A 24,841-nucleotide genomic window follows, 5' to 3' on the forward strand; every position below is an offset into this window, starting at 1 on the left:
GTATTTTGATATTAAATTGATTGCGTATACCGATGCAAATTTTGCCTACCGACGTTTGAATTGTTGGCCATAAATTCTTGTTGGCGTAGACAGAACTAACCTACTTTCTAATCTAAGTTTTTCCGTAGGACTACTTGAAAAAAACAGTAATTAAACTGTAAAAATTGCCGCATGTTAACCGCCTCTAACCCAGAGGAAACAAAACATTTTAACTGTACCGAGTACCTATATTACAATATTTTTTTCATATTATTCATAGACAATTACAGATTTTTGCATGTGTACATAAACATTTGTCAATAAAATTTCTCTATCTATCTCTCTCACCTTATTCCACAGATGCAAGCTGTCCGCTGCCCGCTCCGCTCGTGGCGTGTCCGCAGCCGGCGATGCGCCCGCGGCGCGGCGGCGCGGCGGCTCGGTCACGACGTGCCCGTCTCGCTGAACCGCCAATTTGTGGCCGCCCCGTGTTGGTTTTGTTGAAGCCAGCGTCTTCATACCTACATGCGAGATTTTTTACACTTTTTGCCACCTCAATACACCTAGAGTGGACGTGAAAAAATGTTTACAAGCCCTGCGTACCGATGTATGCGATATGATTCGAATACAATAGAATATTTGAATTACCATCAAAACCTGTATGCTCCGTATGAGTTTATATTTACTTCTTCGTATTGGTTTTTGAAGATGCTCATTGTTCTTCCCCTTTTGTGGTAGTGATTCTCATAACATTCTGTTTAATATAGTGTTGACTCAAACATTGTAATGTTACTTTGTACTTCAACCATAACCTTTTATTTTCATTATGTTCAGTGCACATTAAAATTATTAAAATCTTATCGACTTTATGAACAAAACCTGAACGCATTCGTATTATTAAGCGTAAATTTACAATGAACCAAAGTTAACATTACATGAACCAATATAATTAATAATTACCTGCGTAATAACATTTACCGCATACCTCGTCAACTACAAAATTTCCAAAACATACAACTGTACCAGTGCAAGTTGACCTTTGACTGCACGTTGAATCTGCCCGGGGCCACAATTTTCTGTATGCAGCGAGGGGCACTGCAGGTCCGGATACAGTGGTCGCTCCGCATAATGACGGGCCCGTCAGTTCGCCCGTCAGTCAGCGAGTCCAAAGAATGAGTTCATTTCCTTCGAACACGCGAGATACGATTTTTAATTAAGTTTTTGTTAAAAATTCATTAAAGGGCAGCGACGATGGCGCGGGTGGGTCTTCAAACTCAACTCTACATGCATAAATGAGTATGTAATTAATGAGCGTAGAACGCGGCCACTTTACTCGTTATAATGACGAATTTTTTAAGTTATGCAACCATTATTTTCCGTCTTGATTTTAAATATTTTCTAGATAATATAGTCGATGCACCGCAGTAAAGAAGGATAAATTTAAAATTTAAAACGCAAGAAACAACGGAGGGACGTATGAGCCGATGAAATGTAAATTCCTGCTTATTATACCAGCTCCCGAATGACAACGGGAACGGTCAAGTCACTTTTTATTCATGGAAATAATAGTCAATGTGTCAGCACTAAACGAGAGTCAGTCGCGTAACAAATATCGGTTTAGACGCGGCCTGACAGGTAACACACCGGCTCGCTGACTTCAAACTATTACCATAAATAGATACGTATTTTTATCTAAAAAACACGAATTTAAAAAATCGTTTCCTCTACATGCGCTTCCTTTTACTTATCTATGTTTGGAACTTTTAAAGTTTCGTTCGTTCTTTGTATATATACCTACTTTAAATTTTATTTCTGGATGTCATTACCATATGTGAATAGCGCGACAGATCGTCTCACTGAATTTAGACGCAGTCATGGAGAAGTGTTACATTATTCAAAAAAACATTTTCGTATTTTTAATTATGACTCATTTTGAGGCCGAATACACCGGCAGCAACTGGAATTCACGTGGGGGTGAGACTCGACGGCTCATTTAAAAATCCAGTCAGCACTGCGTCGACAGGTATAACTTTTCATATAGTTCATACATAAAGCTGCAACCGAAAATGTTTTGTGTTTTCATAAATGATATTTAGTTTAAGTTTCATATCCGAGAATACAGACTGTAAAGCTTTCTTGCAATTGATTAGTAACTTTTGACTGCCAGTCTAGTGGTTAGTGGCCCTGACTGCTGTACCAGAGATCGAGGGTTCGATTCCCACCAGGGCAGAAACCTTTGCCTGGACTAGATGGCGTTGTGTAAAAGCAAAAAAATGATAATGACGGACAAAATTTTGGAGGCGCAAGAAAGATGCGCTTAACAATTATAACCATCCGTCTGTGTAACGAAAGTTAGATGTTGAAATAAGATCAAAATACTTTTAGCATCCTTTTTTTAGTTTATCAAACAAAGCTCAAACACAACTCTACAAAAACATCTTTGAAGTCAAACAGACGGAATCAAAGGGATTCTTTCAAAGGCAAGCGCAATGTATTAACCTGTAACCCAAATTTCTATGAATTTGTTTGATATAATCCTTATTATATTTAGTCAGCAAGTCAACCACAGCTGCGACAATGCGTCTGCGTTGCGCATGCGCGCTGTCAACACACAGCGTCGCCGCCATTTGTAAATTTATCTTCAAAGTGATGCTCAGCCCTAACATATTGCTCAACGGATCGAATCGAGCATTTCAGAATCGTTTATTTCTATCTAAACTAAAATAAGAATGTTTTTAAACGAATGTCTTATATTTTAATTAAAATACTATTGTAGCAGAGTCGTCTGATTGAAGGAGGTTTAAGTTGATATAACATTTAGCAACTTTAAAGAACATACAATGATGGATTAAGATATGCTTTTTAACTAATTACTGTTTTTGAACGTCACTTTCTATAATACTTTACCGCGTAGCTGCAGTGGAGATCCATAGGGTTGTCACTTTTGTAGTTACTTGCTAATACCGGGCGATAAACAAATTGAGAGACTGTAGTTTTCCTCCAATTCGTTCGACTCCCTTTTACTATTATAACCTGGTGAACAGACAGCATCAATCATTCATTTAATTTATAATAATATCTCTTTATGGCTACATACTTTAAATAGTAAATAATAAAAATCGAGGTGAAGCAACGTTTCGTACAGTTATAAATTTCATAGGTGACCAAATTGTTTTTAAAATATCTTCTGTAGCCTATTTGAATGGAACCCTCAGGCCTCAGCGTCGTGAGTCGGACTCGCATTTTAACAATTTTATTCACGTTAACGTCAATTTACTAGTTTTATTGTTGCAAATGTAACGATCAAAAGAAAAAAATATTCGAAAAGTATATCAGTCTTTTGCTCTACAAATCATAATAAATGTTTCTTCTGATACCTTTAAAATTAATTTAGAAACATCCGAAGAAGGGATATTGCATTTATCAACGAAAAGATTCGCCGAAGAAAAGATATCAACGTTCAAAAAGGTTGAATTTATAAATGACGTAAACTTCTAAATATTTACTATGCTAAAAAATTCTAACTGCTTACATACTTTGCATATACTAAATTTAATCGATTGTTCAGAATTAATACAATTTGATACAAAATGGTTAGAATGGTTTTTTTTTTCAATTTATTCAAGCAGTGTCGTATTTCAATTCTCATAAAATCCCATAGATTTTGAAGCTAATAAAATTTAAATAGGCATAGATCATATAATATTTATTGTAACAAGCACCTACAGACAACCCGATCAGTCTCTGACATTAACGCAAAACAAAATTTATATGCAACAAAATTTACAACTTCATTCTTATATTTAATTATGTGTTTCCTTTAATAACGCCTAAACGCGTAACTTTAAAAGTTTATGATGCTTATCAATTTCATATCAGTTAAAATCGCAGTATAAATCTAATTTAGAATACATGTTTTTAATATATGTATGTAAATGGATGATATAAATTGAGCGTAAAAAATGTGTTGGTTTTTAAAGCAAGTCTTTAACACCTTATGAAATTTGATACGGGATTGAGAATTTGGCGTTCATGGTACACAGAACAGGCGATAAAAACTGTTACATGAATAGCTCTGACACTAACACTGTTTGTAATTAAGTCATCATGTGTAACGGAAATCTGAGGGCACGGCAGTGCCCCTGCCAAGTCTCGAGCAAAACGGGCACGGCCGTACCATCTTTTCTCGAAGCGATTCGCGGCTGTTTCGCCCCCCCTGTATCTTCGACGTGGACAAAGCTAGGAGTTTAGCTTTTCGGGGAATAATAGTAGGCATTAGAACAAGCTTAAGTTCGAAATTACATGCCAATTGAATTAATGGTTTAGGAGTTACGGTCGATCAAAGTTACACCATTTTGTCACTCACTGACTCACTGACAGATCATCAAAAATCTAAGGTACTTCTAGCAGACTTAGAAACTTCAAATTTTGCACCAAGATAGGTCCTTAGCCACATATAAAGGAAAAATTATAAAAACATTAAAAAATAATATGCCATAGAAAACAATTTTATATTTGCGGTTTGGCAAGAACATTATGTATGGATTTTGACTGCATTGTTAACTTTGTTCGTTGTTTAAGTACCTATTCAATTGGATGAATACATACATAGAATAGAAAAGAATAATATAAATGTAATACACAGACTATCATTAATACAAATTAATACATAAAATTCATAATTCATTAAATTAATAAAGCTAAAACTCCATTGTATTGCGATAAATATTGTATGCGCGCTCGATAGATGGCGTTGTACGTGTCTGAATCGCGCTATGGTTTCGTTACAAAGCGCAGTCTAAGTAGCACTTCAGAATAATTCGATAATTTTCATTTGATAGCGCCACCTGTCTATGAAAAACCATTTCGAAACTAAAAAATATTGTAGTGATAATTGATATTCGGAGAACTTTACGTGTTATTTAGTTTAGTTTAGCTATAGTTTGTAAGTTAGTAGATATATATATGCATATATATATAAGTTTAAGCTTGTTTACATTAGAAGTAACGAAGTCTCAGAGAAGAAACAAAAGAGATAGAGATAGAGAATGGGTTCTAAGCAAAGCAGTAGCTGAAGTCCTAGAAATTATGACACCTAAAAAAAAAGAAAGAAATACACTTACAAAAAATAAATGAGATCCCACCAAAAACATTAAATGTAAAAAAATGCCAAGTCTCTCGATGCAGTCTTTCCATCGTAAAAAGTTTTGAGATCTCATAGAAGCCAAGTCCTATTCAAAATATTTTGTAGTTATAAATCAACATTTAGTAATTGTATCAATAGTTTTCTTTATATTATAATTATAGTGACTTGGCAATGAGCACAAATTAAAAGCTGCTTGATGCCTGGAATTATGTGCAAATGTTACTGACGAGACCAGTGATCAGATTATTTGTTATGTGTGAATCATGATGGTCACTACCGACTACATGCTCCAATACAATAATTAAGAATACCTTACGGGCCATCGCTTTATGAAAGTAAATGAATCGAGAGTACACTAAGACTGACTGCCGTTGCCGAAATTCGGTTGGGACGACACGGATAAACCAAAAGAAAATTAATTTTGTGATATTAATGTTTACGCATGCGGTGTGTGTAACTTTCAACTCCTACAAATATGCCGTTTTATTTGTTTCTTCTTGTGCTCATTGCCAAGTCACTATAATTATAATATAAAGAAAACTATTGATACAATTACTAAATGTTGATTTATAACTACAAAATATTTTGAATAGGACTTGGCTTCTATGAGATCTCAAAACTTTTTACGATGGAAAGACTGCATCGAGAGACTTGGCATTTTTTTACATTTAATGTTTTTGGTGGGATAGTAATTACGGGCAGGATGTCTATGTAACACTTACATTGACAGTTTTGACTTAATATTAGCAATATTCTCAGATTATCTACGAGAATCCTTTGATTATAGTGATCCAAACTATGTATTCATATCGGTGAACTTGAAAATGATTGTATCTTTTTTTTATTTTTTAAAAGAGTCACCTACGGAATTTCTCGACGGTTGTCCTCAATGGGAATGACATTTTGGAACCGTGCAAATAGCAATTCGTAGGTTACATACCTACTACGACACTGCGTATTATGACGTTTAAAAATAAAAGCAAAAAAATGCATTTTGACTTTGTTAAGAATTTTTAATTCGATCTCAATGCCAAAAAAAATGAAAGTATTAGACAAGAAGAATAATTACTGTTTTCCCCTACTTCCAGACGTGCATACTACATGTTCATTTAAATTTAATCTTTTTATATTCGTTGCCTTTTATATAATCTACCGACTACCAGTCAAGTCAACTAAAGGTTGTGTATAATCATAAACACTTTACGAGCCCGTATTGTCCTACTGAAGGGCAAAAGCCTCCCTTTTCTTGTATACTCAGTCAGTTGCATATTTATATGCACCAACAAATGATAGGTTAATTTGCATATTGATACAAAAACATAGCTCGTCATTAGCAGTAGCGACTGTGCGAGTGTGGGGTCTAAGGTTCGATTACGGGTCGGGCAAATTATTATTAGGTTTTTCTCTTAAGAAATTATATTAGCTGAATTTGGATTTTATATTTGATTAATGGTCATAGTCTCGCCCCTATTGTTATTGCTGACTTTATTTTGACCTTCTGGTTTTTTGGAAAGTTTTGCTGTTTGTTCTGAATTCATAATCCCTGTAGGTAGGTTGGTGGACTTTTGAGTTAGAAACAAGTAGGGATTTTTTCGGTCAAGTGCATTTTATATATTCGATTCTAATTTGTATTTTAAATCGATAAAAAGTAGAGAAAAATGATCGCTCTCCTTTTACTATCGACGTAGTAAATTACTATACTTGTTATAAACCTTGATATTTTACTTATAACATTACTTCCGTCGTTAAACAGAAGATACTGTACAATTTAAGGTGCAACATTATTCTAATATCATTAGGACATTTTACAATACTGTGGGCTGCACAAAGGCTCCTATCGTAATGCCATATCATAGGTAGACGATAAATATTTTAGGATGTCAGTGTGAATGGGCACTGTCGCTTTATATTGTGTAGGTGACCGGGTTTATGACACTCGCGATGCACTCCTTGCGTTTTTAGGAAGACCATTCTTTGAGGATTCCTGGGTACAAATTCTGTTGTGATCTGTGTAGGATTAACAGTGGTCTGTTTTCAATTTTGCTTGAACGCTTTTTATTTAGGTGAAATAGGAACTTGATAAATGGATAAAACTTACTCGTTAACTTACTTAAAGTTTTCAGGTTGTGTAGAATCTTTCAAACATTATAACATAGTTTAGACTCCCAGTCTATGACTGTCAAATCTCGCTGTCAAAGGTCGTTAGATGGACCATTAGTTGCACAAAAACAGCTTATTACATTCTCAAGACATTACTCGGAAGGTATGTAGCTATTTATGAACAACATTACAAAGTTCAGCGTGACATTTGCCTATGTTGTTGTAAACAATTTGTATTCAAAAAAATAAGGATAAAACAAGTAGTTCCCAATAACATGTCTTAATTATATCACCAACAACTTAAATGTTTAAGTATTATTGAAATGGTTTGTAACTTTCAAAATTATTTTTCTATCCTGTTTTACATTAAGAGCGCATGGTCATCCTACCGTCGGAAACAATCCAACCATTTAGCATACATACGCAAAGGCCGAACATAACAATCTAGCCAGCCCCCGAAGACTCACCTTTGTCTGAGCACAATGAGCTGGCTCACAAGTTTATAGTCCAGCGGATTGTAAACCACATAACGGAGGGAAAATGGCGATTAGCGGGACATTGAGGAAATCGTCGGCGACTGTCAACTGCACTTTGATAGCCCATGATGACTTGAAAAGGTGCGATGTAAAATGTAGGAAGTTTTTTCACGTTTTTGCTGTAATTTGAAACTTATATCTAAATTCGAATCTTGATTTTTAAGGTCAAAGAGCTGTAGACTAATTTACAAGAGCAAAAAGTTCTAGAATCCTGTAATCTTTAATCTAAATGCTTGTCAAACATTTCACACAACCGACGAACATAAATAAAACCATATTTTCAAGATACATTTTTTAATCTAAGTCACGACCGCCAGATTACCTCATAGTCGCTTGCTAAACAAGTTTTATATTCACGATAAGAAATACCGAGCTATGATAATGCACCCTTTTCGAGGTTAACCCAAAACCATTAAGGGCAACTTCACGACTACCGTTCAAAACAAACATGAACCGAATTTTATTGCTTCGATAATTAATGCTCGATCAGTTTCGTAGCATCAATGTCGGCGGGCGTTTAAACGCCGCAAAAGGAGCTTAAACAATGATGTGATAGGCGGCAACAATAGCCGTGAGCATTGAAGAGCACCCAAACCTAATACCAATAACTAAAACAGTACACAGCGGCTCGCCTGTTGTCTAAACGCATTTTTCCCCGAAGTAAAGGGTCAATATTTACCCTTTCCATGAGCAGCACAAAGCTTAATGTTTGTCCCGACGTTGCACTTCGGGTCCTGTGTAAACTTACCCTAACAAATTGTTCGAAGTATTGTAGATCGAAAACAATCCATTCTAAACCTTAATGCCATTAGATTAAAGACAGATTCAGCTAGCGTCAAACGTCGCCTAGTAAAGACACAAAAAGCATTATATTTTATGTCTATAGTAGCATTTAGTAGCTTAAGGCGATTCTGCGGTTACATTGTAAAGAACTTTATAAGAAAATGGATACATTGCCTCCAGTGCTTTCAAGATAAACTATAACGCGAAGTCTGAAGATATAATTATATTGATATAAGACCTAACTCAGGGGACGTTTTTATGAATTACTTATTCCTTTAGACTAGAACTGGTTATTTGATTACAGTACGGCGATGGGTACACTAATGGATTTTCTGAAAGTGTATCTGCCTACTAATGCTAGGGTTTGTAAGTACGCAATAAACAAAAATGAAGCTGACTTCGCTTAAGCCCTGACTATATGAATATGTAAATCGTGTGCTTTGACATAATTTAATATTCGTACAGTGATTTTATACGAGGAATTTGTGGCTGTGAATGGCACGCGCTACTACAAGTAATTTGCTATGAGATATTCACATCAATGACTCTCAAGCTTTTATATTAAACATAAATATTATTAATGGTAAACATTTTTCCAAGGGATTTACATCGGAATAATTTATGCGATGCTGTCAAACTATTACTTTAAATATGGTAGACATTTAGTTATGTTCTTATAGTTCATGTTCCCGATATGAAAAGAGATCGTGATACTAAGAATCCAATTTGTTCTCATGCTAATTTAGAAATAAAAGAAAAAATGTTACGTAAATCAGTCGCTTATCATACCGCCCAGGTTGGAGAGATCGTTGGGAGAAACTGGTTATTTTTGTGCTTCTAAGCGAGTAAGGGACTCACGATTATAATCCTTTATGGGATAAGTAGCTACGATGTCAAATTATGACCAAAAAGTTTGAATTCAATTTGTTATGGATGTTTACCGAAAATAGATTTAGAATTTGAATTCGAAGCAGACAAAATACGGTCGCTTCATCTTCTTTCCAAAATTTATGTTTATGTGACAAAAGTCAGTTATAAAAAAATATCTCATAAATAGCTTCCCAAGAAGAACCATGATTATTTTCAATTATGCTGTCTGTCAATGTGTTGTTCCACTTCCAGACATTTTTTATTGACTTTATGAAATAGTATTGTTTTAACCTACCTGACTAATAAGAGTCGATTATAAAACCATTTTAATTTATAATTCTTATCACTAAAACTTAATAAAATTGGAATACTAATTTCTTTTGTTTGCTCGGAAATGTGAGTTGATCGTTCCTTTTATGTATCAAAAGTCGCTATAATATTCATACATAAAATAATCTATCGAGCGTTCTACTTCTTAGATACCTAATTGTAATAAAATACAGCTTAAGCATTAACCGATACTATTATTTTAAATGAACATTCGATAGCTCCATCTGTCTACAATATAAAAGCGGTTTAAATATTTATTTGACATGTTTCGATCACCGCTATAGATACGGCAGACAGCCATCCTGCCGATATCACTGGCTGTTCACATAACATTCAAATATAGAATGAATATAAAAACAAACGAGCGTTTAAAAAAAGTTTACTAATATTTAGATGTTTTTTTTTTCATCGACTCTCTCACGTAAAATTTCGTCGTTGAAGAAGTTTTACAGACATTTAAGTCACATGCAGACACCTAGACTTAGACTCTAGAAGCACTTTTAAATCTTACAAACAATTGTCTTACGCGGGGACTTCTTTTTAATGTTCTTAAACCATGTCATTAGTAGGTAGTAATACCGAGTTTTCATTATTATTGAAAAATATTAATATACGAATATAGTTGAAGAAATAATTCTGCGTAATATTGATTAAATACATTGCAGTAAATGCCTGAAACGAACACTTAGAACACAAAACAACGTCTTATAAATTAAAAATTCACATTACAACACAGAATGTCCATTAATTTTAATTAGAAGAAGCATCTCAAATGTACACAATTAATATTAAATTATTCTGAGTGTAAAACAACACTATAATTAAACATAGGCATCTACCATATAATTAAAAAGATAATAAAATGCACACATAATTGGGATTAAAATAATATTAATCTTGCGAATTTCTTACACGTTATCAAATTACAAAGCGGCAAATTTTACGACGCATTTGATAGCTTTACGAAACTATTTCCATTTGGTATAAATGTGTCCAACCAAAAATAACGGCCCTATTTTTAACACTTTAAACGGCACCAATAAAAATCCCATAATATTCAGATCTCGGTAACTGGATCATAAATCACTCAATAACATAAAACTAACGGGATCGCTCTATTACTTGACAATACTTTCGAATCCAGTGACAAACCCATTCGAGACAGCAATTCGCAACCAAACAGCAATAAACATTTACCAGTTAAAACTTGATTGTTCTACATCACAAAACAAAGGGTTGTCGAGGAGCTCGTAAACAATAACATAAATACTGGCAGATCTTTCACAAACTAAAACAAAGACTCTGTTGCTCGCAAACCCTTTGGGAGCTTTCGCAATGACAGATGACTCAGTAACCTATTAACTGTGGAACGGTTCGAGAGATATCTAAATATTGACTGTAGCTCTAGCTACTGTTAAATTACTTACCAAACACGTGTACGCACATACATTATCTTCCATCTGAATATATCGCTTTGACATTTGTTGTCGAATTCTCGATTCGTGTAGTTAATGACTCGACTACGATATTTTTTTCTTAAAACGCTTAAGGCCATTAATTTAGTTTCGGCTTTCCACATAAAGCTATAAAACATTCGTTTAAAACCTAAATTGCCTACAAACGATACAATCTGGAATTGCTACGTTCCCAATTTACGAGTATAATAGTCTCAAAGCATTCCCCGTGCGGAGGAACGGCTGGCATTTTTGTCGAGCACAATATTCTTATGAGTTTCTAAACATGACCATTCCATTTAAATCCCAGCTTCGTCTGTGAATATACTTAAGATTTTATTGCGCTATTATTCCTTATAGACGGAATTTAGAATAATTTTGAATGTTTAAAATAGTCTGCCGTAAAATCTAGATAAGTATCAAGTTTACCTACTAAATTAGGAGTTATTGCTATTTTGATAAAGTTAATTGTTTTTATGTACATAAGAGTTGGACTAATAGGGTGTTTGACTTAAATTATATATTACCTAAATAATGGCAACTTAATTTTGCTCATCAAATTCTAATTTTTTAGTCAAACAAAGATAAGATTTGACTCTTGAATTTTAGATAGAGTCATTAATATATCGAATTACAAATAATACTCGATCATCGATACTGTTAAAAATGATGCGCAATAATTCCAGTATTACAATTTACATAACAATTTGGTTAGATAGGTATAATAAAGACTTACGAATGACGTTGTCAATGTACACGATTATTCTTAACGTTCACGTACTGTTAAGGCTTCTTCGGTCAATTTATATCAGATGTTTAATAATTTGCTGAGTTTCAAAAGCCTTTGAGACCTCTACTTAAAGCTATTCCTATTGCATGAAAGTTTCTAAACACGCTTTTTTTATCAAGTGGTCTCCGTATCAGATTGAATCTTGTCGATATTTTTAATTCTTTCCTTTTTAGGACGTTTTAGTAATCTGACATTTTAGAGGGATTGAAATAGCACCTCAAAAGCACCGTCTACCTGTCAGATCAAGAATCTTCGACACAATAATGTGTCATATAGCCAAATCCTTCAATAAAATGCCGGTCCTATAAGCTTTTCCTAATAAAAAGACTAATAATCTCATCGCATCGTCCAAAGATAAAATCCCAAAATATTTTGGTAACTCTAAATAATCTTCCTTCTTTTACGAAGTTGCTTATTATCTTGTAACCACTTCAGTAATTGTTCATGTTAAAACGAAAAACCCATCAATGGATCGTACATTAAACAAAGAGTCCATATGGCCACGTGACAATTATTCATGTTTTATTTACCATAATTCAATCGACCGTCGCTTAAATAACATTATCTAAAGACAGTAAATATCGGCCATTATCGAGGGCCCTTCAAAATTCCACGCGGCGTTTTTGAACGAACGCGAGAGAATGACGCGTCAACTCCATCCACCAAGAAAAATATTGAGACAACAGGCTCGTCGAGTGCCCTCCGCGGCGACATAATGGCTTTTCATTGAATTCCTCTTGCTTTCTTTTGTTTATATCCCATAATGTTTCGATTGGAGTATGATGGAGGGCGACCGTGATTACTTTAATAACAATGACGACGGGCACAAAGGACGAGACCACTAAAATTATGTGCGGGGTCGGCCTGTATGGTTCTCATGCCCCTCACGTAAACACGGCGAACCGGAGCATGCCCTGTGACGTTTACCTGCCCCCACGTCACATCTAAATATTATCAACACAAAAATAATGAGCCTTTCATAGAAACCCATTAACTTTACGAGCAGATACTAAATTGATAAAAATATTCATGTATGTGACTAGACTAATACGGAAAGTATTGTTGATACAGATAAGATTATCGTACTGATAAAGAATTATGCGAGTTCTACGAAAACAAATAAAGGTAAACCGGTGCATGTCGAACATGTCCCAATTATGAACACATAGAGGTGAAGTCATAACCGATATCGGTCGTATGTATTTGTGAACGCGTCAGGTATTCAAATACTGTGTTCGACATTAGGTATGGAAGCCTCGCACCAAACGGAAACAAAACGCATTTCTTTACTTATTTTAATATAGAATAAAGGCGTCGCATAGCTCGTACCCGGCAATATGTATGCAGCACAGCAAAGGGACACGCTGTTTGATATGGTTATTACGTCCTTTGTGGAAAGGATAAAGAAGCCGGTGTGAGCGGGCTCTGGGCTACGTTGTGAGATTTGTCTTCGTGATACGCTAAAATTTAGAAAAAAAAACACTTGACAAGAGGCTACACAGTCGGTCTCCTTAGAAATGATAATGCTTCATAAAAATTGGAACCTGTTTGGGAGATGGCCTTAAGAATAACTAAATTTGGTGTGACTAGACTGGACGCCATTCATCTCTGCGACGTCATTCACGACATGATTCATTTCTTGCTAACGTTACGAGAAACAATAGACAGCGACCGTCATTCACTGAATAAACTAAAATGGTAATAATTTTCGAATCTGGAGGGATTCACAAAAAGCTTTTATACAATCCGGTTTCTGGCCCCCACAAAACTCGTTCACTTAATCTTAACATCTGACGTATGGTGCTCAAAATGATATTCACTTACATTTACCATTACCACCAAGACGAAACTGCTACCTAAGACGCTCTTCAAAAGATACATGAAGCATAATGGCTGTTTACTGTCTTCTCCCCGTAGCGAAGCATATTTTATGGGTTTATGTATGAGCGTCCCGGTCCGGCGAGCATAGCTCCAAGCGATTCCGACACGATAATCGCAACACAAGAGGATGTCTTGACATTTCTTTTCTTCGCAGCGATATGTGGCAGTAAATAAGCCGGCATGGCCATCAGTACTGGGCTGACACCGTGCTATTATATTGTTTGCGTAATTGCACCCCGCGACCTGGAACACTTAACGTATCAGCATGAGATGCTAATGCATGCGAAGCGGACGGAAAGTACTCGCGTAAATTATTTACACAGAACATTAATATTCAAAGTTCTAACATAAATTCTATAAGACATAATAAATAAAATAAAACTAAACAGTACGCAAATACAAAGACACTTATCCCAAAATACGGAATCCGATGTGTGCAGAAGCTTTGTCGTATGCAAACACAGGTTTGGAATAAACTTAATGAAGCGTCGAACTTCAACAGGAAAAGTAAACGTCGGTATAACCAGTATTTGGAAAACATCTTTATGATAATACGGCTTAGGCCTTTATTTTTACGAACCACACTCGCTGAAAGCATGAAGACTTTAAATAGGATCAAGAAAAGCCAACTGTTAGATTGTGTTTGCTGAAACAGGCACGCGTTTGGGGAAATTACCACGTTTTTCGTCGTGACCTCGAAACTTAGTCTAATTCAAAATTAATACATGTTTTTGTAAGACACAAGAAGCTTCTTGAAAAAATGGATCTGGAAAAATTTAATTGTGTCTTGGATCCGTAGTAAGGAATAACTGTCATAGAACTTCTAGTGGTGTTTAGTTTATAAAGGGTTAGTTCATCAATTATTGACCGATAGTCACATAAGTTAAAAGTTAACTTTTAAAAAAAATTGCAAAGTTATTCGATTTCAGCAAATCAATTAACCTAACTTCAAGATAAATTAAACAGTACATTTAATCTCCAAAACATGGAAACATTCCAACTAAACAATACTTTATACGTCACAAAGAACTCCACAGATCACCTGATGTTGTTCTAAACAGGAATTGTAGTGTACGTATCTAATCTTCACATCTGCGCTTGTTTCCGACGAGAATAAGTTACGTGGTTACGTTAGCACCCCTGTTCCTTGCGTTGTCAATTCGCAATGAATCTCCTGCGTCGTGGTCCATCGCCCTTTATCAGCTAGATCTGAAACGCTGCATACCTGATCCAAGCCGATACCAAGTCGCGGTTAAAAGACCGCAATTTGAATACGTTGATATTATTTTTCAGAAAGTTGTTCTTTTGTATTGAAGTCTTTTAACAGATAGGTGTATGGATTGGTTTTGAAACGGAGGCAAGGGTCTTCACAGCGTTGTTTTGTTTGATTTTGTTGGTAAATGGTTGTTGCATGGTTTAATTTGACTGCTCGCATAGCCGAGTGGATGAGGTCACCACACCAAAATCACTGCTTGACGTGTCGCGGGTTCGTGCCCCGCATCAGACAAGGTCTCTATGATCCACGAATGTTGAAATGCCTGTCCTTAGCCTAGGTGTCTCTGTACAGGTAATTTTAATACTTGTGAAACGGCGACACAAGGATTAAAATCCTTATTGCTGGGAGTTGTTTTTTTTTAAGAAATTAAACGCTCGATTTTTTCAGTAGAATTAGAAAATCATAGATGAGCCACAAACAGTTATTCATTGATTTCTACTCGCTATAAAAAAGAATGATGATATTTGACAATGCACAAAGTACAATACCGTTACCCAGATAAAAGCATAAGGCACTTTTTACATCTTTGTCGGCAAACTCAAAACTATGATTCACAAACTAATAAAAATCCATTTGCTAATATTGACTTTTGAAAATTTTCTATCTTTATTACCTACTTTCTTTGCGCAACACAACTTTCAAAGGCACCGCTTTTTTATTACGGTCCGTTACCAACGACTAGAAATCAACGGTACTGAAGGGTTCGCAAAAAGAGTTGCAAATAAAACAATAAAAAATGTTTAGAATCAGCAAACCCATTAACATCTGAAATGCAGGCACCGTTAGTCGAGGAAAGGGCTCATTTATTGCAGCAAACAAATATTTTGCACGGACCTTTTAAAAACAAGCTTTCGCTAATTAAAGACAATAGATAACAATAGTCTAACGGACTGTCGGTAAATGTTTAAAAACAAATGAATATTTACTGCCGAAAGGGATTAGGGATTTGTGACAGCCATACGGGAGCCAAAGAGTTATTTATATTGTGAAAAACAATTGTTCTAACCTTCAAGCAGCTTCAACAGCTAAAACAAACAGGTACCGTTGACTGAGGGAAAAAACCAGGCCTGGTTATATTTAATAACAATATTTACGTGAACACGCAAATTTTATGAGTATATAATTGTACGTATTATCTCAACTTGCAGAAACATACAGTTATCACGAATCGACCAGAATGGCAATCAGTGTCTTCCGAAAGGATCGTAAAGTGATTGTGAGTATTTATTTGGTAATTGCCATCAAAACAGACGTCATAAAGTCAATAATCACACACCACTTCAGTTTTTACGACATCTCTTTTATTGCCAAGGTCAATCACTTTGATGAACTGAATATATTATAAAGCCACACGAATTGTTATGGCTTTTGCGAAAGCAATTATTAAACTGATATTGAATAATCAATTTATGGAAATTAATTGCTTATAATTTCATCCCTGTCGAATTACGCTCTTAAGATATATTCGAGAATATATTAATGAAAAAACATAATAATATACTTAAACGTACACTTTTATTTTTTTAAATCGAATGGTGAAAGAGGAATGTCCGTCATACATACGCCGAGAGTTAATTGTTCGACGCACTGAGAAAGAACTATTTGAAACCTCTCTTACAGTGTTCCATATAAACACATGGTTTTATGCATGACAACGAAATTTACTGTTGTAAAGGTCGCTAAAGCCTCCGACAATGAAGTACATTGTCATGCGCTTAAAGCACGTCCGAGTGAGGCGCTTTGAGTGACAGGCAAATAAAAGTAGACAATGAGACGATCGCGCGCCGTCGACGTGGACCAAAGACGTCGCTCAGGCTTGAGTCACACTCGAAACATCCTCCGAACAATTCTCACACTTTCCCTCATCGAATAAGAGTTTACTAAAATTCCACCAACTAAGCATACAGGTTTCATTAAATCACTCTTGAAACAAGTCCAGCGTGTAACAATGAACAATACTTCACAGTTTCGAAAACCAATACTAATACTATAGCATACTAAATGTCCGGCCGTGAGTTCCCAGATGTAGTGAGCTTTTCTATAGCACGGTGCGGCATGAGAGGGGGGCCGGACCACCAGCGCTGCGCCCGCGCCGCCGATCCGCCGCATAATTACTGTGTACAGACACACACACACAACCTTATACAAACGGCCGTACACCTATCGATAAAACATTAAATTAAATTTTATCTGCCTTGTAAATTTCATGGACACTGATTGAGTTTTTGGAGTAAAGACTTAACTGATCCGGAATCAGATTCAAGCAACAGACCGCGCGGGCTCCGGTAGCCATATAAACATCGGATGCGGTCGCTCTCTACTCAGTTTTACGAGCGTCTCGTATTGCGTACGTATATTGTTATTGATGATGGTAATCGATCTGCAACAATGTGGAGACATCAACAGACGGGAACATAACATTCAAATATTCACCTCAATCTCTATAAAATCTTCTTAGGTATGCGACCTTTGAATCCAATACACATATGGTGCTATTGTCAAATCGTAACGTGTAGGAGCAATATATTCGCATTCTTTGCATGTTTGAAGTTCCAATCAAAAATGGCTTCTATATTTGTTCAGTGAAATGTCAAAATATGTCGTGAGAACGTTACAGAGCGTATGATAGGTGCGGGCGCATCGTGTCGGACCGGTCACGCGAACCCACTACACTTGTACCAGAGCACTCCTACAACTCTGCACTTTGTGAAATAAGAATTCCTGCCCCGGGGATATTGAAGGGTATTATAGAAATAAAAACTTCAACACATTCCATCAACTATTGTCTTAGAAATACTTTATGTTCCTTAATGTTTCGCAAACCTGAAAGTAGGGTTGATAATTTACTTTGAACTTATACAGTTTTAATTTATCTTGCCTTATCAATTATCCACTAGATAAAATTTATTGCCGATTTACTTTGCTATAAAGCACTATAAACTAGGAATAACTTAGCGACTTTTGAGATAATTATATACACTCTACAGTTCAGTTAATCATACCATAAGTAAAGTAAAGCCCGCTCTCGTTTACCACATCGCAGTAAGTTACATAGATGACCTGCGACCCGCGACAAACATGGCACAGCCCGATAAAACACACAACATTAAGCAATCAATGAACAACACGAACGTCTACCGCAAAGGTTAGTACACAAAACATTAATAAACCTCAATTTATAGTTTCAATCATACCGATGCGGGGTTAACAAACTCTTGAGACCAAGGAAAACGATGATGATAGAGGACCGTCGCACATAACTCTCGATTTGAACGATAATCGATGATTCATAATTGAGACTTCGGAACAGTTCTAAATCAATAGATAACTATGAAACATGATCTCATAATTACTGGCGAGCTAACGTCGGTACAAAACCAACAAAGCAAACGGGAAGACTGTAATTCAACCACCCATCTGTGGAGGCGACCCAGTAATGGCCATCTAAATCACTGGACGTAATCGCAACAGTGATTTTAAACAGAGGTCACGAAGCACTTCTATTGGGCAATATTTATGAAGACAAAAAAGGCAAGCCCCTCTGGATGCCATTTATTACGGAGCACTTTTTTGTCAATTATATTGTCACGTCACCCACCAAATTTCTGTACAGTATCTCCGCTTGTTTTTGTGTTGATTGATGGATCGATATATGAAAGCTTTATCCCAATATGGGCCGATCGACTGACGAATAAAAGGATCAACGAAAAACCTCGGCGTCCTTTTAGACTTGGGGCTTTCGTATCTAAGCGGCGTGTCTCAAAACACATTAGGTAGATAATGCTGACAGTAGTTTACACATAAATTGTGTAGTGAGCCGAGCCACGGTCTCGAGTCGCGCTCTGGATCACGAGGCTACTACAAATGACTGCGTATCCTTATCAGGTAGCGCCGATGCCCGCGGTGAAATATTTTTATAGCGTTTAGATGCAGGCGGCTTCCGTGTCTTTCAAAACGACCCGTCGGATCTAGTTACATTTTCCTATTACGACGTTTTATAGCGTATATCTCATACGAACATTGCATCAACGACATTTCACAACATCTCGACGACGTATCGCGATGGCTCGAGCCGTAACAGTTTAAGGATCCATAAATATTTGTTTTAAATTGAACGATGTCGAATATAAATTCCGTAACGGATTTATTTTTAATTGGAGTAAAGTACTCGCTCCTTTTATACACTGCGTGTCTCGTTTCAATAAAATTGATTGTAATCGCGCTCGTGGGTTTTATCTATAAAGTCAGTTTTTGAGCGGCATACCGTGGCTACAATAAATCGATGTTCATTACAGAAATCGCCGTAAAATACCTGAGCGATTCGACATCGATGCGAGGGCAGCGGCGAGCGCGGCCGGCGCGCGCCCGACTCCGTGTGTGCGTGCATACGTGCACCACACCTCGGCGTACGGCGGTGTCGGGAACAGGTAGTGTTGTGTATAAACAAATAACAAAATCGACTTGTCTTACAGAGCGCGCCAAGGTCGGGCTGGCCTGCCCGCGCCCGACCCGCCGCCGCGCAGCGCCGTCCATCCACAGTCCACGTCTTATACTTTTTTTTCTTCAAAAGCCCTTATTTATTGTGATGGCTGAGTATTTGGGCGCACAGTTTGTATAAGCAATCAATTTTATTCATTTAGATGGAGCAAGTTCTGTTGATCAAATAAGTGAATATAATAATACTGTCGGAGCCGAAGATTTTGAATCATAAATTAATCAATTATGTTACCGAACCGAAAAATATTTTAGGTGACCAAAATTTTAAAATTAGAAATACCGTAAAAACATACATCCGCTCAACAAAACTGAACTTAACGGTGATAACACAAACGTCGAACGTGTCCGTGAAATCGATATCTCGATCGTTTGATTCTTCGATCGATTTCGTGATGAATGGAGGGTGATATTCGATACTAGTTCGATTAGTGAATGGCGACGGAAGTGCGAGCGTGGTCCGCGTAGACGTAAGCCACGGGACCCCACGTTTCTTGTCCGTAACGAATCGCAGCGTGCCATCACTCGTCCTAAACGTTCTGCTTTGCCTTCACAATAATATCGATTTAATTCAATTAACGCTTCAATGCACTCTAGCCATGTGAACGGATTTATGGACAAAAAGTTATAATGAACTCATTATAATTTTCAGTCTCTCTCTCTCTCGGTTGATTATAAAGCAAAACTATAGATATTAACATAATTCTTATCTAAAACTCTCTATACTCTCTCTAATACAGTCTAATATTAAACAAGACAAACGAAATCCAATCTGAAAACAATTGAACACTAAAGCTACAAAGCCACTCCTCTAGACCTAACCTAATTACAAAACACTAAAGAAATAAATTAATTCGTAACACAACCCTTCAAAAACCAGTGAACAACGGTCGAAACTAATGATGTATAATAAAAAATGATGAGATGTATCATTTCTTCTCTAGAAAAAGGGTTCTGACGAAGTTTAATTCTACAGGTAGAGCAAAATTAATATTCCTTTCACGCAAGAAACGTAATTAGATAGTTCCCGGACGGACTACCAACAAATGACGATCGAATCTGTTGAGATCAACGCATGGAGATGATTTTTCTGATTTATAGGGAAGGTTAAAACTGTGTGTCTGTTGTGTGTATGTACAAGTCCATAACATCGAACCAAATTTGTATTATTATTATTGTACGAAAAGGTTAAGATGTTTGCAACAAATCTCAGTTGTTTTTAATAAAATAATTTGTATACTAAAATATTTTGTTGACACATTATGAAACTTATTAAAATCCCCTAGACAAATTAATGTATTACAATTATAGCAGGTATAAAAATAATGCAAAATTTGCATAAAGTCATATGACACCAACCAGGTGTTACCTATTCAATTAGGTATTGAAAATTGCTAAACATTACTGTATGTAAATATTAAAATATGAAAGAGATAGAACGATATACCGCCTCTTCTAACAATAAAGGTAGCGCAATTTTCCCATACATACAAGTTATGATTCTTAGAAACATGTTCCATAGAACTAATGCTTGATAAACTACTTATTAACATACCTAAAGCTAACGGGTTTTTAAATACGATACGAATGTTGTCTCACGCGGCATTAATTGTTTTAAATGTCTTCATATGCCGCTTTGTAAAAAGCGCTTTCATTTAATAGATTTTTGTTCCGATTTTTAATAAATTATTTTTTGTTTTTTGTTCATGTATGCTTAAAAAAAATCTGTTTATAATTTTCGCTTCTCTCTCTTTTCGTCCATGGCGTAAAGATGATTTACGTGAGTTTACACGTTTGGGTAAATCGATTAGACTAAATTTTACATTTAAGCCGTAGCAAAACCAAGCCTAGCCAAGCCTCTACTTTTTGTATTGATCAAATAAAAGTAAAAATCTCGCTAAGACTGGGATACTTGCAAGTTGATCATAACGCAGACTATTCAACGAACCGTTACCTACAGCTGAACATCAACTAAGAACGTTGTACCACAAAGTGGTTAACTCAACAACAAACAGGAAGAAACAAAACGCCCTACAATTTTCTACAATTATCATATTCACGAGATTGGTTCTAATGTCAAGAATTTCATCACGGGCCTCCCTCTAGTTAGTTGTATACAAAAAACGTCGCCTGTAACAAGACAGTAGCACGTTATTAGAAGTTGTCAAAAAAAGCATGTAAATCGATCCGAGTCACGCAAGTCTTGGCATGTCTGGTGCCAACTGTGGATGTATCGAGTTCTCTCGTTGTTTTTTTAATTTAATTCCGGTGACGTTCGAAATAGTTGAGATGCAACGAATGTGCTCGGATTCCTTTCTTAGATACTAAAAGTAAAAGTATGTCGTAAAGATTCGATTAATTAAAGAAAAGTTTAAACTGAACGATATACTTTTAAAGGTTTATCGTTGAACTAAAGAATTATAGAGTATCTTCATATCAGAATTATAACATAACGGAACAGTTTGCTGGCGATTTGATCTCAAGATCAGATTTTTACGATATACAATATTATTGTGCTAATAATTTATCACAAACATACAAGTCAAAAATAAAACTTCTGTCTTCCATAAAGTAAAGATCAAAACGAAAATAATGCAATAGAGTACACAACAAATATTATTCATAACAAATGGTAAGGGTCAAGTAAAGGGAAGGGGCCAGTGTTACGCTTGAAGGCAACTGGCAAGTCGTCATTACACCGCTCTTGCGATCTTTTGCCCTTAGAAACTTATTCTCAACGTCTAAATTAAAGGATTCCCAACTACAACACGTTCATCCCATTAAGGACTGTACAATCCATAAAGAAAGAGACAAATATAATTTCTACTCGAAACCTCATTACAGTTTATGGCCTCCTTGTTATGTTTAACCCTTTTTCTTTGTTAGGCTAATCTAAACATAGTGGTACGCAGCTGAGATCGCCGCCTCCGTTCCCAAGCTTAAGCCTTGACACATATCATCCGACAACAATGAGCAAGAACATAGTAAACGTCAATTATAGCATTACTCGTGTATCGCTGACTCAATCGTAGTCACATGCGGAATCGAACAAGCGACATGGTGCGCCGCTTATGAGAACACAATTACAATCCATTATATTCGCCGGAGACCTTTTAGGGCTCAGCTAACCAGCTAACCGGATCGCAGGAGCAATGCGTAGCAGTCGGCAGACGAGAACACAAGAGTCCGTGTCGAGGCAGAGCCGGGGCACAACATTATGTCTCCCATCGCGTATTGTTTGTCACTCAGACGGATTTCACGGCGACAAATGGCCTCAGAGATCCAGGATAAACACGCCACGGCACAATGCCTCTCGTATAAAATTAAAACGACTCCAACTTAATAAGAGTTTAGTGAGCTAGTTATAAAGGGAATTTTCTAAACGACTGCCTGTACGACTTTATCCTATACGTTTGTTCGTCTGAACGGCAGCATAATAGTGCATTGTGGATGCCTTAATGAATGTCCGTAAAAAACTTAGGCGGCAACTTTTATTAACACAGTCAACACGTGTACCCTAATGATCATTATTCCGACAACTTTGTTTGTTATATTTTCGAAAGTGAACAAAACACGCTCGCCTTCAAAATTAAACCGCGAACGTAAAAGTGTATCAAATTGCAAACAGCCCATCATTATAATTTATAGAGCGCGCTTATTTAAATGTTCCACAGGAAATCATGTAGGTTGGTAATTGCTACTGTTCCTATTAATGTCTGTGCTAAACATTAATGTATTCGGAATAGCCTTTTTCGTGTCACCCTAAGCTCATTATGCAATAAACAGTGACGATTTGCAACCTAAAGGGCAAACGAGTGCGTACGAAATTGCGTCCAATTTTCCTCTCGCACACAATTGTAGGATTAGAGTGAAATTTATATGTCTGGCTTTTTCAAATTAGAGCGCTTGGGCTTAATACCGTCTGAGGACTAGCAGCCATTCCATTTGTCGCCTAACCCAAGGCTATCGCAACAATAGGGTTTTACCTTCAGCTAGGTAAGCTTAAGTCGACTCAGCTTCCCTTTAAACACCACCTTCGTGGAAATACTCTTTGACTTTTTGTTACGAGAAGCGTGTGAACGCTTTTGCATAAATTCTTTTTAAGCATTAGGCTATAACTAAATTTAAATTGTGCAACAAATTAGTAAAATGATGAAGAGTGAGTTTTAAAAATAAAAAATAGTTGCAGTATGTAAAAAAGGAATATTTACGATAAAAAGTTTTTTACATAGTAAACCGACACAGTTTAGTCAAACATCTTGTAAGTTAAGTTATTAATACGGTTTCACATTATCATAATACTAACAAGTTATTAGCCATCCGTTATCTATAATACTGCCGCGCTCTGCATTCAAAACAGTTTTATAACCTATCCCTTCGAATAGCCAACTTATAATAAAATTAGTGCAGATCTCTGCAGATAAAGAACACACACATGACATTAAAAGGCTGATAACCTTTATCCGAACAGTATAATTATTGGAGATACCATTTGCCGAGACTACTAATGCTTAACTGCAAACATTGGACGCTCATGGGATAATAAACTTTAATACACTCTGATAAGAGTGGAATATCGGTCAAGTCCGCGGTCCGTCAAGACTCAGGCTGGCACGTAGCCTGCGTCGCCGCCACGAATTGGTCTATAATTAAGAAATAAGTTGAGATACGGTTTTTAGCTGACTTTTTACAAAGCATGTTTCGGGCCAACGCAATTAACCCGCCTTGTAAATTGAATGTTTGCTTTATAGTGATTAGTAATTAACTTTTAAGTTTTTATAAGAACCCGAGCACGACCACATTGATCTTATTGATCCTGATTTTGTTTTGTTTATTGCGCGCAACTCAATTTTGTACACTGGATATTAATTTAAAGTGTGCTTTGTTTGTTTTTATCGTAATTATAGTACGGTCTGCTACTCAAGTATTAAAATTACACAGCGTTCTCGGTATAAGACACGACTACAAACTTCGACAATATAGACATTTAAGTTCACTTTTATGCACATCGTATATTCACAGCGATATTACGATACCAATTACACTAATGTATGTACAACTTTATAATGCCTTCGTTTCATGTCTTGCTGATATTAAAGGGAAATATAAATTACGAGCTACATTGTATTATTAAACATTCTTAACAACAAAAGCTTTAATGAAAAACACTTAATAACAGTTTAAGAAGTTTATCTTTTAAAT

General features: G+C 36.1%; 1 long non-coding RNA gene across 1 annotated transcript; it reads right to left on the bottom strand.

Annotated features, from left to right (window-relative positions):
* Positions 1–323: 323 nt before the first annotated feature.
* LOC113498320 lies at positions 324–3,066 on the bottom strand. The gene is made up of 2 exons (XR_003400980.1): positions 2,887–3,066; positions 324–1,164 (listed from the first exon to the last, which is right to left on the bottom strand). It is a non-coding gene; the product is annotated as an uncharacterized LOC113498320 (long non-coding RNA).
* Positions 3,067–24,841: the final 21,775 nt, after the last annotated feature.

The sequence above is a fragment of the Trichoplusia ni genome, chromosome 10, assembly GCF_003590095.1.
Source record: "Trichoplusia ni isolate ovarian cell line Hi5 chromosome 10, tn1, whole genome shotgun sequence".
Lineage (NCBI taxonomy): Eukaryota > Metazoa > Arthropoda > Insecta > Lepidoptera > Noctuidae > Trichoplusia > Trichoplusia ni.